General features: G+C 42.3%; 1 protein-coding gene across 1 annotated transcript in view; it reads right to left on the reverse strand.

Annotated features, from left to right (window-relative positions):
- Nucleotides 1–5,799, reverse strand: part of Tex15 (testis expressed 15, meiosis and synapsis associated) — a 56,333-nt gene extending 50,534 nt beyond the window's left edge. The window contains exon 1 of the mRNA XM_057752591.1: nucleotides 5,673–5,799. The gene's annotated coding sequence lies outside the window, so the exon portion shown is untranslated. The remainder of the gene's footprint in view (nucleotides 1–5,672) is intronic.
- Between the last annotated feature and the right edge of the window lie 12,844 nt (nucleotides 5,800–18,643).

Genomic DNA, 18,643 nt, shown 5'->3' on the forward strand with positions numbered 1-18,643 from the left:
TCTAAGCACCTTAATTATATAAGTCAAATGAGAATAAAGTTAAATGTAATTTAACATGCTTAACATCTGTCCCAAGAGTCTAGGTGATGGGAAAATGCAGTTTCAGTCCAGCTGCTTTTTATCAGGGGAATAACTAACGTTAATGGGTCCCCAAGGATTACGACTCCCCTCATTTCTTTCCCTTTGGAGCTTACAACCTTTGGTAAAAACAGATCAAGTTCCACAGACCCAGAAGTCACCCAGGCTTCAGAGAAAGGCAAGAAAACACCTAAGTTCATTGATCAATCCTCTACTGCTAGTTCTTCCAACCTTACCGAATGGACAAATTCCACCCAGCTCAGCTAACACAACCAGTCTACCAAGGAGTCGAGCAGCAAAGGATAACGGGCACCTATTCCACAACAAAGATCACCTGCTTTTTATGTATCAGCATTATTTTATTTTTGAGCCCAAGTATTAATTACAAATGTATCCCTCTAATTTGGTTAAGAACACAGAGAATGAAGACCTCAAAATAGACAGAAACAGAGCTAGCTACTTAGACAAGGCCCTAGAAATTAGAAGGACTGGAAAAGTATAAAGTGTGAGGTTTGCTGTGCTGTGAAGGATGAAAAGATGATCAACTAATCAATAAAGCCCAAAGTAAGTGCACTCTCTGCTCAGCAGATGAAAACTATATGAGAAAGGAACTGGGAATTATTGTAAGGCACAGGGATAAGATTAGTGGCTAATTCATCACGGTTATGACACTTTTTAGAAGACATTAGGGAAATACAAAGAAATAATCAGATGATTAAAGATAATGACAGAATTTTCAAGGGAATAACATAAAACTCATAGAAGAAAAGAACAGTAACAAGAGTAGTTTACTTAATCTTTGTAGAGAACATAAGGTACTTTCCTCAATATCAAAATTATCTCTGAAATCTGTCACATCTAAGAATCCAAAAATTCATTTTAATCATTGTAGAAAAAAATCACTAATCAGGTGACAAATTTCTAACGAGAGCTGACCAACACTGACGTGACCTTTCCTCTAGCACCTGCTTTCTAGTTAAATGTATTCTCTAGATTTGCCTTTAATGTTCATCTTTAATCATCTATTTCTCTGGCTTTCCCTAATGTCTTCTAAGAAGTGTCATACTGTGATGAATTAGCTACTAATCTTATCCCCATGACTTACAATAACTCCCAGTCCCTTCCTTGGGTAATTTTCATCTGCTGAGCAGGGTGGACTAAGTTTGGGCTCTATTAAGTAGTTTATCATCTTTCCACCTTGCACAGCCTGGCAGCACAACAAAACCTTCACATCTTATACTCTTCTTGGCCTTGACCATGTAGTTAGCATGTCCTGTGTACAGAGTCGCTCTTGCCAGTCAAGATGTTTCTCCATTTTTAAATGTTATCTTTCTGTGTTAAGTAAAAAAATGAAATAGTGGTTTCATTTTCTAAACAGCTTGATATCGGTAGTCTAGCCACTAATGTTCCTCACCATTCAGTCTGCTGAGAACCTGAGAAGTTACCAATACCATCATGATGAGGGCATCCTCCCATACCCCGTTTCTCTCAAAATCATCTTCCTTTGTAGTCCAAGCTTTCCTTGAACTGGCAATCTTCTTGCTTTGGCCTTTTGAGTTCTGAAACTGCAGATGTGTACCCTCAAGTATGACTAAGATACCCTACCTCCACACCTATGCACCCCAAAAAGGAGTATTTTAACTTCGTAATGGCATGTTTAGAAAAAAAATCACTAATACACAATTAGAATTCCTTAATCTTTACCAAATTTTATGTTCTTCTCATGAATGAGGCAGAATGGTCACTTAAAATATTTTGAATGAGTTTCAGTTTGAAAGGTATCAGTCCACCATTTACCAATTTTCTTTCACATCATTTACCTACATCTAACATTCATTTGCCTTAAGAGTCTACCTGACTCCATTTCAGTCAGTAAAACAGGCACAGAAAGACTGTAGAGATTTAACTGACTGGGATGGACATGAAAGACACACCATAGAGAAAGACCCATCTGTAGAGTTTTCTCTAAAGTTTGTCCTTTGGATGTTAACTTCAGTTCTAGTCCTCGACCAACTGTGACTTTGCACCACACACTGCTCAGGATGTACAAGTTAAACAACACCATTGTAAATTCACTGGGTTTAGACTTCTCTCACTACTACTTCCCTTTTACTTTACTTACACAAGCAACTATTTTATTCCTAATTTAATGAGAGTTCTGTCTATCCTTCATTTGGTGGATTAACGGCACAAAATTACAGCAACCTCTTTATAAGTACTGAGAAATATTTGCTTCTACCTTTTAGTTCTTCATTCACTGTTCTTGCTAAAATCTTACATTAAAATGTTTAGTGAACTTGAGATGTCTTTTTCATCAAGGTTTTTTCTGACAGCCTCAGGAAGAGACAGAACACTGTCCCAAGTCAACACAGTCACTCCAAGGTACAGTAAAGTGTGCACTAGTGGAAGCAGTCACAGGTTGTCAATCACAGCCTATTGTGACTTTTGCTCTGACACTAGATACACTGAAATGACTCCTAAAACAACTTCTTTCGCTTCTATTGTATTTGGTGGGAGGGGTAGGGTCTCACACCTGTTAGAGCAGTGGCTCTCAACCTTCCTAATGCTGCGACCATTTAATACAGTTCCTCATGATGTGGTGTATCCCAACAGTAACATTATTTTGTTGCTACTTCATATATGTAATCTTGCTACTGCTATGAATTGTAATATAAATATTTTTGGAAGTAGAGTTTTGCCAAAGGGGTTGCAACCCACTCGTTAAGAACCACTCATTTAGAGGACCTGGATAAAGTCATACATTTTACCTTAACAAAAATCAACACAATCCACACATTATGTAAGTGGCCTTTGTATTGCTGGGGGCTCAGAAAACAACACACCACTGTATGGCAAACACCCTGACTTTCTAAGTACTCTGAACTTGAGACTGAAGGCTTCAAAAGAGAAGTTTCTTCTTGACCTCTTGTAATCTCATCTCCCATTCTCTCTTCTAGGAAGCAGCTCATAGGAACTAGCCCCTCTTCCCCAGACTAAGTAACAGAAACCAGAAATCCTGTCTCCAAAGCAAGCCACGAACTAAGAGAGCCAGTCCCTTTTTAAAAGACCCTCATCCCAGATAGGTCTTGCTTCATATATGGGAGGACGAACTGTCACAGAACAGACCCTCAAGACAAACAGGCTCTGTTGGGCTTTCTGCCCACCTGTTACCAACACACGTCATAACCTTTGTCACCGTGTTCACACAGCTCTCAATTCTTTGTTGAACCTACTGGTAACAGCTTTCCATGGCTCTTTGTAATAGAAAACTTTGATTCTCTCTTAGAAAACATAACAAAGTGGGTCATTACAGGACCACAATCCTTACAGTGGGTGAGGAAAAGCACCACCACTCCACCCCCTGCAAAAAAGGAACCACCAACTTCCACCTTACCAAGACTGGAGGAAGATGTTCTCACTTTAGTCCTGATGCTAAATTTATAAAACCACTAGTGCTAACAAGCGTATAAAAGAAATGAAGTTTTAAGTTCACTGGCTAAAAGTATTTCCCTCTCTGAGGCACATGAGAGACTGAATGAGTGTGTACAGCTCTGATTTGTATCCTGACAAGACATGCTCCTAAGTCTTTTCCAGTTTGAAGTACAGTATGTTCCACCTATCAGAAAAACCTAGAGGGTAAAAGTATTTTCGTCTATCTTGGGTCTAATAGGCATTGGACAAAGTTCTCAGAAATGGGAACTAAGTTCAATAAGGATCTGTCTGCATCAAGTCAGTTACACTGGTGAGAGCTCTCCCGCAGCAAAGCCTCCACTGTAGTAAAAGACCCCTCCAGAGCGGTTAGCACTCATTTCAAAGGGCAGCAATCACAAAGGCTTTGCATGATGTAGATTACACATTCCCAGGATATAGAATTGCTAACAGACTAGAAAGACTTGTTTATTACAACTCACTTATATGCATATGGTTTTAAACTGTTTGAATTGCGCTTAGTTTGTGTCCTAACTCCACCCTACCTAGTAACATAAAGCTGTCTGTAACACTAATTTCTGACAATCTAACAAAGTATATACTAAACTAACTTCAAAAAGCTAAGTATAAAGCAGCAAAAGCAAAGCCAAGTACTCTTGGGAAAGCATTTTTAAACACATCAAATCCATGAATAAAATACCGGAGTTCAAGAAGTTCAAATACCAGTTGAACAAGAAGTCCATTTTTGGTCAAAATAAGGAGGCCAATCTTCATCTTTAATATACAGTACTTTACAGATTTTCAGAAAAACTAACCACAATCTCAGAACATTCAGGGACTGGAGAAATGATTTCATACACCTAACAGGGCACATTCTGGTGCTTCAAATTACTAAGTCATCGGCCAGAAAGACAAACATCCTGACGTAAAGGTGAGTCAGTCAAATCAGAACACAGCAAAAGGATACTAAATGAGAACATTTGCAAAAATCAAAACAAAAATACCAAAACCCACCAATTTTCTAACATCAATCTTCCAGTATTGTGAAATTATGGCTGCTTACCCCAATTTAAAGAAATTACGGTCCAGGTGCCCATTCATCATTCTTTAGGAAAATAAAACATAACTTTATACTTGAAAATGCCCAAGTAGACTAGTTAGTACAATGAGGAAAAAAATTCAAAAGACCCAGGGATCACTTGAGTAAAGAAAGGTGTAAAATGTCTTAATATTTTGAACTGTAAAAATAAAATACGGTAACTTAAAGTATGAGCTCCTAGGGTTAAACATTTCAAAAAAAGAAAATGAGTTACTTGTAGTTTTATGTAGACCTGGCTGTTCTAGAACTTGCTCTGTAGACCAGGTTGGCCTCCAACTCAGAGAGACTCACCTGCCTCTGCCTCCGGAGTGCTGAGATTAATGTCGTGTGCCACCACACCAGGCTTAATTTTAAATGAAAACTGGAGGCTTTTTCGGTTTTTGTAATGTAACTTTTTTTCATTTTGTTTTTTTCCTCTCACCAGCCACCCAACATCATGTAAAACGTGAAAGCTTTTAAACACAGCCAATAAATACAATTATTTTCGAAAAGTGAACCGAGTAGCACAATCCTTAAAGCGTGTACTGCTTTTATCCCTCTACACAACTAGCAAAAAAGGAAATTCAAAGTTATAAACAGGCAATGAATAATTCTCTGGTATTCTATTTTCTACCCTGAGGTATTCATCCCTCTTCGCTCAACAGCACATACAGTCTGTAGACTGCAAAAGAAGCTCACATTTTGACAACCGGAGGGCACTGTGACATCTTCAAATAGCTGGAGTCGCCAACAACCTCAACCTTTCTTTACCTTCACTCCCTAAACACCTCCGCTCCCCTCTCCGGCCAAAACTTGACCACATAAGAAACTAAGAGGATCTGGGTCCAGATGGCAAGTGACTGGGATTTAAGATACCCGAGTAGACTCTTCTCCCGTCCACACAGGACGCTCAGGTGACAATATGGTAGCATCCAAAGAACGGACCCAAGCTTCAAGGCAAGGACCCCCCCCCCCCCAAGGCGAGCCCACTCACCAAAGCTCCGCTCGGCCCTTGCCTGCTCACAGCACCCAGCGAGCAGGGTCTGCAGCAGGAGACAGGCCCCGACGGCCCCGTGTCCCTCCCTACCTGGGTCCGACGGCGTCCACCGGCTCTTGCAGCGCGACCGCGGGCAGCCGGAGCTCAGCTGGGGACACCCCTCGCCCGCCTCGTGAGCGCGTGGGCGGCGCCGCCGTGAGACCCGCCCAGCCCCCCGGGACCCGGGGGCACCGCCAGGGAAAAGCCAGCCAGGGCGCCCGCTCCGCTACGCTCCGGCCGGCTCCGCTCGCCCACGTGCGCACGCGCAGGTGCGCCGCCGCGGAGGAGCGCCCGTCGGAACTCGGGGCCTGGAGCCCCCGGTGCCAGCGTGGGAACGAGCGAGCCGGCGGGGAGCTAGCACGAAAGCACCGCTTCACACCTCGCTCGCTCGCCGCGGGCTCGGCGCTCGACGCTGTGGAGGGAGTCGCGGGTTCGAGGCCAGTCGGGTCCACACCGGGAGCTCCAGCTCCTCAAATTAAAAACCAAAAAACAAACAAAAACCCCCACGTCCACAATTTACCCTGAAACCTGCTAACTGCACCCCAACTTCCGCCCTCGTCCACCAGTCCCCCACAAACCTGGCGTTCCTTTGCCCCCTCGGCGCCTCAGAACTCAGTTCTCGGCGGGAACAGAACTCTGCCAAGCTTCTCTGCCGTCTCCCGCACGAGCGCGTCGGATCACGTCTCTTATACCTCCCGGCATGCACGTGGAGGAGGTGGAGCCAGGGGCGGGGTTCTGCCTGCGCCTGCGCGCAGTAGGGAAACCTGAAGACGTCCCGGGGTTTGAGCAGGGCGTGGTGGGAAGGGGAGGTCAAGACCATGCCTAGTGTGTCCGTCCTGTGCACATAGTAGGCCCACCCAGTAGGAATGCTATCACTGGCTTCCAGTATCTTTTCAACAAGAGGGACAGGGTTGAAAGGGAAATGAGCCTGCAGGGCTCTGTTTTTACCAACGTGTCCTTCCGCTGAATTGGAGGTGGTGCAAGCCTTTAATCCCAGGACTCGGGAGGCAGAGGCAGGAGGATCTCTGTGAGTTCAAGATGAGCCTGGTCTACAGAGGTAGTTCCAGGACAGGTTCCAAAGCTACAGAGAAACCCTGTCTCAACCTCCCTCTCCCCCCCCCGCAAGTCCCTGCAAAAAAAAAAAAAAAAAAGATTTATTTTTGTATGTGTGCTTGTGCGTATGTCACGAGTGCAGGTGCTCACAGAGATCAGAAGAGGGCTGCCGATTCCTTGAAGATGAAGTTACAGGCAATTGCTTTCAACCTGACATGGGTGCTGGGATCCTAATTTGGAGCCTCCAGCGAGCAGGATTGCTTACATAAAGCCTAAGCCTGCAGCTGCAAATACATTTGTGTTCCGGGGTTCCAAAACAATGGTATTCTTAGAAGACTCCGTGTTTTCAGGAAGTGAAATGCTCCTTTACAACTGAGCTGATGGGAGGCTCCTGTGGGTCACAGAATCCAGGTCCTCCACTCTGGTCACTTAGCTTTAACTTCACAGTTACAGGTCTGAGAGTTACTGACTATGCCCAGACAGAAAACCCGAGACGAGGGGCTCAAAAAATTGTACGTTGGAATCTTTCAACGATCATTCATTAGAAAACAAAATTAAAGTTTATTTTACCAATGAATGAAGCATGGCATGAGGAGGTGCTTTAACATTTTGGCCTATATTGTGGTTTTGTCTTTACCGGGATTCAAAGTTTAAGCTATGTGGGAACATCTTAGCTGTATAAAAATGGAAATGTTTGCTTCTTTCACTCTAGTTCAGTTGAGTGAAGAGGCTTACCTTTTATCAGATCTTAACACCCTTCCAAATAAACACTAAGAACTATTATATTTGTAATCCCATAAATTTTGTATCTCTAGACATTATTTTAAACGCCATTAATTGTTCCCATTAATAATCTATTTTGGCAATAAAAGTTTCAAATTTATTTCTTGTCTTCTTCTTCATTGGCTGTTATTCCTCATTCTAAACCTCAGGATTAGGGGACCCAACAATAGAAATTTATAGCACATTTACCTGGATGAGAATTTTATAGCAATACAATTCATACCTATTCGTAATGGCCAAATACTAGAAGCAATTAATATGTCTGTCAGCAAAAAGCTATAACTTGTTCATCCACTAAAATATTTGAGAGTAATAGAAGCAGAATGTAGCTAGATGCAAAAGCAATCATGAATTTCACAAAATAATGTTGATAGGAAAGTCAGAAGGAATACATATGATTGTCCACTTAATAGGCAAACATAAAATCATGCTTTGGAATTTGTAATAAACACGACTAAAGTGCAATTTATATGGAAATCAGAATGATGGTTTCACTAATAGGGAAGTAGTTTTCATCAGTGTGTTGTAAGAGTTTAAAGATTTGTTTTTATTTTGTGTGTGTGTGCGCGCACGCGCGCGTATGCACGCACCATGTAAGTGCAGCTGCTCCCAGAGACCAGATGAGGGCTTCAGACCCCTTGAAGATGGAGCACTAGGGGATTGTGAACTGCCTGACGTGGATGCTGAGAACTGAACTTGGGTCCTCTTGGAGAGCAGCAAGCGCTCTTAACTGGTGAGCCATCTCTCCGGTCCCTTATTGTAAAAATTTTAGATGATAGTCATTTTTTTTCCTTTGTGTTTTTCTTTCTTTTTTTCTTTTTTGTTTTTGAGACAGGGTTTCTCTGTAGCTTTTGGAACTAGCTCTGTAGACCAGGCTGGCCTCCACTCCTGCTTCTTCTTCCTAGCATTCTCTTAGTCTGCTTCTCCCGCCAACCCTTACCCTGCGTAGCTATAGGCCAGCCAGCTTCTTTGTTAAACCAATCACAGTGACATATGTTCACACAGTGTAAAGGACGAGTCCACACTCCTGCCTTCAAGAACTCTTTATTATCCTGGAGCAGACAGACATTTGCGGACATGTTTGCTCGCATCAGGAAAACAGCTGTAGAAGGGAGGATTTTTGTCTTTATCACTCGCCTCCTTTTGTTCTTTTTCTTAGCAGTCTGTGGGGTCTTTCAGATTGTTTCTTCACTATCTATTTTGAAATTTCTATTACAAAAGGTGTTTTTAAAAATGTAGCAAGTCTCCACAACACTGCTAATCTCTAGGTACTTTTATTGGGACTCACCAATTGTTGACAGTTTGCCATGTCAAACTATCAATTAAAATCTATATATTTATTTTATATAACAATATATAATAATAAAAGTGCTACCCACATTGGAGCACCGGACTGAAATCTCAAGGTCCAAATCAGAAGCAGAAGGAGAGAGAGCACGAGCAAGGAACTCAGGACCGCGAGGGGGGCACCCACACACTAAGACAATGGGGATGTTCTATCGAGAACTCACCAAGGCCAGCTGGCCTGGGTCAGAAAAAGCATGGGATAAAACCGGACTCGCTGAACATAGCAGACAATGAGGACTACTGAGAACTCAAGAACAATGGCAATGGGTTTTTGATCCTACTGCACGTACTGGCTTTGTGGGAGCCTAGGCAGTTTGGATACTCCTCTTACTAGACCTGGATGGAGGTGGATGGTCTTTGGACTTCCCACAGGGCAGGGAACCCTGATTGCTCTTAGGGCAGACGAGGGAGGGGGACTTGATTGGGGGAGGGGGAGGGAAATGGGAGGTGGTGGTGGGGAGGAGGCAGAAATCTTTAATAAATAAATAAATAAATAAAAAGGAAAAAAAATTAAAAAAAAGTGCTAGCATTTCCCCTATTGGTTTTATAAAGTACTTGTCAAAAGCAAGCTAAGCCAGGAAAGATTTAATTTAGCTCACGGTCTTCAAGGTTTCAGTCTATCATGATGGGAAGAACATATAGAAGAGGAAACAGCGAACATCACTGCAGACAGGAAGAAAGAGGGGAAGAGAGGAGGGAGGGAGGGAAAAAAGGCAAGATGAAGAAGAGAGAAGAAGGAAGGGAGGAAGAAAAGAGGAAATGAGTAGAGAGAAGCCTAGGTCAAGATATAGGCCCCAAGTGCATATCCCTAAGTGGCCTATTCTTCCAGTTAGTCTCTACCTCCTAAAGTTCCCAGAACATCCCATAAAAGTGGACCCAACTGGAGCAGTCCTTCAGCCATTTTAGGGACTGCTTCATTCCTGAATGGTACCCTTATTCGTGCGAATAGGACCGAGTAAGTTACAAGCCACATCATGACTGTATCTGTTCATCTTCTGTGTCTCCAAAGCGAGAATTTTCTTACACATCTTGTAATAATAATTAAACTTACAGTACACTCCATAGTCACAGTGTACTGCTGGTCCAGCACTGTTTAAAGTCAGTCCTCTAGTGAGGATTCCTTCGGTGACCACACAGTACAGTTTACCATCACGGTTCTTTACTGAACCTAGAACACTTTCTTGACTTTATCTTATTTTTCATAAGCTTAGTATTTTAAAGGATTAAAAAAAGTTCTTGTTTTTTTTGTATGGGTGTTTGTCCTAGTGAGTTTATGTGCACTATGTATGTGCAGGTGCCCACAGGTGCCAGGTGTTTGGATGCCCTGGATCTGGAGTTAGAGGGATTTGGCATTTGGCGTACCAGGCATACCAGAATGCTGGAAACTCTACTCAGGTCCTCAGCAAGAGCAGCATGGGCTCTTCACTGCAGAGTCACCTTAGTTGGCCCTATGAGAAATAAAATAATAAGAATGATTACTTTTGTTATTTCTATTTAGGTGTCTGTGTAAATGAATGCCACACACATGCGGTTGCTCAAGAAGCCAGGGTAGCACATTGAATCCCTGAGAACTGAAATTATATACAGTAATGAATCACTTGATATGGGTTCTGGGATCAGTGTGCTGGTTGGTCCTCCAGAAGAGCAGCAAGTGTTCTCTGTTTGCTTGTTTTTGTTAGATTGACTTTTGAGACAGTAAGTGCTCTTAGTTGCTAAGCCATCTTTTCAGCTCCCAGTCTTAACATTTTTAATGAAAACCCTATAGATATCATCATATTTATTGCCAAGTCACTGAATACTTTCTCAGATCAGCAAGAAGGCGAGGATGTGTCTGGCCCCTTGCTATTGCTTTCCTCGACAGTACAAGAAACGTTCTGTGCTGTCAAATGGCATCTGCGATGGGCTGGGCAGAGAGCCAGGAGGATCACAAGTTTGAGATAAGCCTAGAATGCATAGCAAAACCTTTTCTCAAAAGGCTTAAAACAAGCAAAAAGAACAAGTAACAAGATATTTTCTCTGGCTGGAAGCTCATCAAACCCTGTCCATATATTCTTTCCATGTTATTAGGATGACAATTTTTCTTACTCTATACTTTTGTTCTTTGTGTGTTTGTCTGCATGTGTAATGCATGTAGTGTGTGTGTGTGTGTGTACACAGGTGCATGCAGTGCTTATGGGTGTGGTGTATGTGTGCTCATGCATGTGGTATGTGTATGTGTGTGTGTAGTGTTCATGCATATATATGCATTTGGAGGTCAGATTTTTTTTTCTTTAACTACACACTGTTTTTGTTGAGTCAAGTTTTTTTTTTTTTTTTTTTTTTTTTTAATCAACCTTGAATCCTAAGATCGGAACTTACTGGTTTAGCAAAATTAGGCTAGAGAAAACCAGAGATTTGTTTGTTTCTCCATCAATCCCCAGGGTCATAGACAAATTCAGTTCCTCATGCTTGCAAAGCAAGCACTTTACTGACTGAGTTACCTCCAAACCCTATATCTTTAATCTTAATAGGAGAAATTTTGTTCTATTATAAAGTCCTATTTTTACTTTAATTGTGGTACCTTAAAAATAATTTCCAAAATTAACTCTGATTCCTTCCCTTAGGTATGAGTAGCTCTCAGATGTTAACAACATAAAAGGGAATATTTAATCTAAAGTTTGTAGCATTAGCAGTCACTGCAAGAATTCAGTCAAGGTCATAGTGAACCCTATAGTGGACACTAAAATGTCATGTTTATATTTGATAAGATCCTTCCAGAATCTGGAAATTGAGATCCAAAGGGTTTTTTTTTTATTTTGCTAGAAGCCACGTAGCTATCACAAAAGTAAATATTTATATTTATGTTACACCATATTTTGCCTTCCCATAAAGGTCCCCAATCTCTTTATTGTCTCTGCTTTGCTCTCTGTTTCAAATGAGAATGTATTCAATTTGCAATGATATATAAAGATGAGTGTCAGTTCTTAGGTATGCCTCATAGTTTGTTTTCCTAATTGGGCTGTAACTCAGGACATCTTTACAAGAAATACTGGCCTGTTGACTCTGTTCCTACTTCTTAGCCTGTTTCCCTACCTGTAGTAGGGGCTGCGGGCCTCTTCCCACAGCCCGGCTCCCGCATGGTTAGCTTTATACCCAAAATAACAACACACGCATTGTATTCTTTTAAACACTGCTTGGCCCATTTCTAATCATGTGTGTAGCACCCCAAGGTGTGCTTACCGGGAAGATTCTAGCCTACGTCCATCCTGGGTCGGAGCTTTATTGCATCTGCCGGGGAGAGGGGAGCATGGCATCTGCTCCAGAGAGCAGAGCTGTCGAGTCTGAACTCACTTCCTCTTCCTCCCAGCATTCTATTCTGTTTACTCCACCCACCTATGTTTTAACCTATGAGGGCCAAGCAGTTTCTTTATTACTTCACCAATGAAATCAACAGATTGATATATGACACTCCCACATCATCTACCTTTCTTCCTTATGGTCTAAATAAAACTGACTTACATACTTGGAAAAGCATTAAAATGTTTTTTTAAATACTTATTTATTTATTATGTATACAATATTCTGTCTGTCTTCCTGCAGGCCAGAAGAGGGCATCAGATCTCATTTCAGATGGTTGTGAGCCACCATATGGTTGCTGGGAATTGAACTCAGGACCTTTGGAAGAGCAGGCAATGCTCTTAACCGCTGAACCATCTCTCCAGCCCTTAAAATGATTTTTACTGCAAAAGTTTCTAGCCCTTTAGGGATTTTTGTCATTGCTCTTGTTTGTTTCAGGGCTTCGCTCTGACTCCCCACCCTCCTGCCTTTGCTTCCTGAGTGTCGAAATCCGGTGCACAGCATCCTGACCTTTAGACTTTCATGCTTTGCAGGGGGACAACAGTTCTTGGTACATGTTATCAGACAAATGCCCCTTACATCATGCTACCTCATCTGAGCGTCACAGCTGTCCTCCCAAAGTGGCGTTGGTCATGTCTTTTTTTTTTCTTGATTGAAGAGTATGAGGCAAAGGTGAAATAATTTCCTGAATGTACACAAATAAGGGGAAGGAGGGGAACTCAAACTTACAGAAATCAGATTTAAGGCCTACTTCTTCTCCACTCTTCCTCTACAGCTGAAGTTTGACAAACAGTAAATAATTTTCTCTAAAAGCCCCCAAACTAGTTTGTTGGGAGTTTTAGATACGAGTCATGTTATAAACTTCATAAACTGAAGTCTTCACAGTTTTGAACCAGTTAACTGTAATTTCAAGATAGTTATTGGTGCATAGAAAGATTACTGTTCATCAAACACTGTTGAATTAAATCCGGATAAATGATAACTTCAGTGGAGTGGCTGTTTGTTGGCAAGAAAGCTGCCAGTTTGAATCTTCTAGAATCTTCTCCATATGCCAAGTGATGGAGAAGAGACAATTGAAAGTCAAACAGGCTTCTAATTCCCTAGGGAAATTCAACCGTAGTGTCAACTTTGCTATGACTTGAAAACCACTGCATCTCCTCAAACTCTCTTGATGTGAAAATCCTGACATTAGGGAAAATGCACAAATTTATTTCAGAAACAACAAGCTTCCTAGAGCAGAAGGGGGAAATCTTGATCTGTTTAAAGTCATCATGGTTAAAATCCATCTGCCGAGCTGTGGTCCCCATTGGGATATGTTGGCAGGACCTTGCTCTGAATGACCCACAAGGGTGACACACCAGGAAGGGGGGCCAAGTGGTGATGATGCTGAGCATCAGTTCTTAGCTGCTGGGAGCTCTGCAGGCCCTACCATGGGTACCCCGAGTTACTGCAGCCCCAGGAGCACAAGCTTAGAAAACACCCTTCTGGAACTGGAGGTTTCTCTCCTGCTTGTCAGTTCGCAAATAGCGACTCTGAGGCTTAGTATTAATTGCAAATGGTTTGGCTTATTAGCTCAGGCTTATTACTAACTAGCTCTTACAATTTAAATTGACCCATTTCTATCATTCTATATTTTACTCCAAGGCTTGTGGCTTGTTACCTCACATCTTACTTCTCTGGCAGCTGTTTGTCTCTCTCTGACTCTTTCTTTTCTCTCCCTATATCTCTGTTTGGATTTTTCTCCTGGCTCTATTCTGCCTAGCTATTGGCCAAATCAGCTTCTTTATTAACCAATGGTAATAAAGCATATTCACAGCATACATAAGGGTATCCCATATCACTTCTCCCTTGAAAACTTTCCACAGCCTGCTCAAAAACATAAGTGGGGGTGAAGAGGTAGTGTAGGAGCTGCAGTCCCAATGGTAAGAGGGTAGAACAAGATGGGCAGCGACAGTAGCAGGCACATCAGTCGTAAAAGAGAGCATGACCCTGGTAGAACGGTAACTCCCTCTTATTTCTGCACCGAACCTTTGCAATAGGTCTGACTTCCTGCTGCTCACCAAGCCTGCCTGTAGTTCTGAGCTCTTCAGTGTTAAGGAGGTAAAGGTCAGGTCAGGCCATCCGACTTAGCAGTCAATCAACCAGCCAACAATGGATGGGTTTCTGTTTTACTTTATGTGGCACACACTGTTTACTGCACATTTAAGTTCAGTAGCTTACCTTATATTTCATCTGCCATTCTCACCTCAAAGGTGAAGTGACTGAATTCCCTGATCATTTCGTCAGACAAGGTCTCTGACAGGCCTCATAGGCGCCAAAGTGAACCTAAGTAGTATTTTTTTCCTGTAATCTTAAAGTATTTGTATTTTACCTTATCTCTTTATATTCTTATGTATTAGTGTCTCTGTGTGTGCATGCATATATCAATACATGTGCACGCAGAGGCCAGAGGACAACCTCAGTTATTGTTTCTCAGGCATTGTGCACCTGATTTTTGTTTTGGAGATAGGGTCTGCCACTCATCTGGAACTTGTCAAATAAGTTGGGCTGGCCGGTCAGTGAGCCGTCTTTATTGCCACGAAAGCTTGGCCATGTCTGGCTCCTGCACACACATGGGTTCTAGAAATGGGGCTCAAGCCCTCTCTCTCCACCACGTACTTCTCTCTTTATGTCCATGCTCCCAGCAGTATCGCCTTGGAAACAGGAACTCTCTCCTGGGGCCAGAGCTAGCGAGGTCCAGCAAAGGCAAGCTAAGTGGCTACCCTTCCTGATATACTTTGTCACACGACCATTGTGTGGGGGCATTCCAGCACAGGAGTCCCAGTCCAAAGAACTGGATATTCTTTCTTTCTTTATTTTTATTTTTTAATTTTTTTTGCTTTATTAATAATACCATTTAAAATTTCCACCTCCTCCCCTCCTCCCATTTCCCTCCCACTCCCTCACTCCCCTGCCCCCTCCCTCCCCCAATCCTAAGAGAAGGCAGGATACCCTGCCCTGTGGGAAGTCCAAGGACCTCTTCCCTACATCCAGGCCTAGGAAGGTGTGCATCCAAACAGATTAGGATCTACATGCACTAGAATCAAATCCCAGTGCCATTATCTTTGGCTTCTCAGTCAGCTCCCATTGTCAGCCACATTCAGAGAGTCCGGTTTGATCACATGCTCATTCAGTCCCAGTCCAGCTGGCCTTGGTGAGCTCCCATTAGATCAGTCACACCGTCTCAGAAATCAGGTGTAATTCTGATAGATCTGCCTTTATATGTTCCTTGGCCTTTGTCCTTTGCCGCTCTTAACATTTTTTCCTTATTCTGTATGTTTAGTGTTTTGATTATTATGTGGCAAGGGAACTTTTTTTTTGATCCAGTCTCTTTGGTGTTCTGTAAGCTTTTTGTATCTTCATATGTATATCTTTCTTTAGGTTGGGAAAATTTTTTCTATGATTATGTTGAATATATTTTCTGTGCTTTTGAGTTGAACTTCTTCTCCTTCTTCTATCCCTATTATTCTTAGGTTTGGTCTCTTCATGTTGTCCTACATTTCCTGGATATTTGTGTTAAGCTTTTGTTAGATTTAATGTTTTCTTTGACAGATGAGTCTGTTTCCTCTATTGTATTTTCAGTGATTGAGATTCTCTCTTCCATCTCTTGTATTCTGCTGTTTATACTTGTATTTGTGGTTCCTGATTGTTTTCATAATTTCTATTTCTATAATTCCTTCTGTTTGTCTTTTCTTTATTGTCTCTATTTCGGTTTTCAAGTCTTTAATAATTTCTTTCATCTGTTTTATTGCTTTTTCTTGTTTTTTTTAAAAGGGAATTTGTTGATTTCTTCCAATTTTTTGTTTGTGTTTTCCTTGATTTCTTTGAAGGAATTTTCATTTCCTTTTTAAGGGCCTTGAACATCCTCCTACAGTTACATTTACATCCTTCTTCTATATTAGGGTGTTCAAGTCTTGCTATTGTAGGGCCACTAGTTTTTGTTGGTGTTGTATTGCTCTCTGTGGTGTTGATTGTGTTTTTACTTTGTCTACCCATCTTTTCCTAGGATTGGTGTAGTTGGTGCTGTGTCTCTGGTGATCAGTCTTCCAGGTGCCTGTGGATCCAAGGTTCAGATGGTTACTCCTCGTGGTGCAGTCAGGGCCATGGTTCTAGTCACCCCGATGTAACTCGGTGTTCCTGGAGGTAGCTCATCACTCCCCGGGGTTGCTCTGCAATCCTGGGGGTCATTTGGCCATGCTCCCATAGAGGTTGCTTGCTTGTTGCTACTCCAGTTGAGATTATTGCCTTGGGCCTGCTCTAATAGAGGTCACTGGCTCAGGCATGCTCCAGTGGAGGTCGCTGGGTTGGGCCTGCTCCCTCAGAGGTTCCTAGCTTGGGTCTATAAAAGGAAAAACATTCCCAGATCCTGTTTGTGGTTTCTTCTTAGATACATGGATCACAGTGAAAGTTGAGAACCGTAGGACATGACTTTAAAATTCTTTCTATTTTTAAATTCTCTCTTTCACATACTGTGTGTTATTTAGAATTTCTATTGCTGTAAAGAGACATCATGACCATGGAAAACATTTAATTGGGGCTGGCTTACAGTTTCAGAGGTTTAGTTCATTATCATCATTGAGAGAAGCATGGTGGCATGTAGGCAGACATGGTGCTGGAGAAGGAGCTGAGAGTTCTACACCTTGATCTGCAGGCAACAGGGAGTGAATGGTCTACCACACTCGTTGTAGCTTGAGCATATAAGACCTCAAAGCCCACACTCACAGTGCCACACTTCCTCCAACATGGCCACACCTACTACAAGAAGGCCACACCTCCTAAGAATGCCACTCCCTATAAGTTAAGCATTCAAACATATGAGTCTGTGGGGATCATACCTATTCAAACCACCACATGCCATAATTCAGTCTGAGCTGTTTGGCATTGGATCATTCCAAATTGTAGGATCTATGAACAAAAGTCAGGGACTAGAGATGGAGACAACACACAGTCTTATTAACTCCTCCAAGAGAAAGGTGGTAGATACACCTTTGACACACATGTGTGTTAGCTTCCTCTAGGTAATCTGCACTAACACAGCGAGGTTCTCTAAGAAAAAGAACTTGATACTGAGAGCAGTTGGCATAGCATTGTGTGTAGAATTTCTGGATAACAGCAAGTCATTATCAGTTGGACTTTCATGACTGCAAACCCGGGGTGACTATTAGAGCAGTCTTTGCCACGACTGCCAAGAGCCGTGCAGGAGGGTCAAATAAGTCCAGTGAAGGCAATCTGGACTATAGTTTCCCAGACAGGGATTCAGGATCAATGTCTATTTCCAGGAAAAAGAGGGATGCACAGGGCCAAGCAACTTAGTGGGTCTGCTAGACAGACTGGCTCTGTCTGGGAATCAGGAGTTGTCTAGGATCTGTGAGGAATGCAGTAGGTGGAATTCTTGTGTTGAGTGAGAGGTTACATTAGACAGACCAACTGAGTTCTCATTTTCTGTCCCTCCTCTTTCTTCCTTCAGATGAGATCTCTCTTATCCCAAGCCGGCCTCAACTTCACTGAGTAGCTAAAAATGCTGTCTACTACCACATGGTTTCACATGGTATTGGAGGCTGGACGTAACACAGGACTTTACACATGGTAGGCTGAGCTACCCTTCCATTTCCTTTTTAATAAATCAAAGTAAGCTTCCTAGGATGAATCAAGAGTTGGGATGGAATGGCTTTTCACATTAACCTCTGCTAGAAATACAATTGCTCACGTTACTTCTTTCATGCTATGCCAAATTCAATGATGTTAGCCAACTTTGCTTTCAGTGACTTCTGCTTTCCTTTTGCTATGGAATTTTTCTTTTGTATTCTGTTTACTGGTTTGTGTGCCATTGATTTGGTTTGCTGTTTTATTTATTTTTTTCCAGTTTTAAGAATAGACATTGTACATCAAGGCATAGACCCTATCGCTGATCTTTATCATTAGCCCACTCAACATCTCATTTCTGTTATGAAACACTGTCCAAGCTTGAAAATCTCCCTGGACACAGTTCTGATGTGCATCTCCTGTGCCTACCATTACCACCTAATGAGACTTTCCTTGTGCCTCATGGGACACACTAGATGGGCTGTTTGAATTCAGCCTTGCGGCGGAGAGGGGAAAGTTGGACCGAGTTCTCTATTATCATGCCTGTCTTTTGTGCAGATTCTAAACGAGTCAGGAAGTGACCTGAGCCAACTGCTTCCAAAACTATACTTTTCAAGAAGAGAGCATTTGAGGACAAGAGTTAAATGATAGGAAGGGAGAGAGGAGAGTGAAGTGAGGCTATTTTCTGAACAGTGGCTAAGGATATACTTGGAAAAGGGAGACGGCTGTCACAGGTTTGAGTTCCCAGAAGCAGACTCTGTGTCATGGACACATGTGTATGTCATTTATTAAAGAAGTGCTTCCAAGAAAAGCTGGCACAGGAGTAGGGGCTGTGGGACAAAGAATGGAAAGAGGCTGAGCAAAGCTGAGAATTTAGTACT

Source organism: Chionomys nivalis, chromosome 20, assembly GCF_950005125.1.
Source record: "Chionomys nivalis chromosome 20, mChiNiv1.1, whole genome shotgun sequence".
Taxonomy (NCBI): domain Eukaryota; kingdom Metazoa; phylum Chordata; class Mammalia; order Rodentia; family Cricetidae; genus Chionomys; species Chionomys nivalis.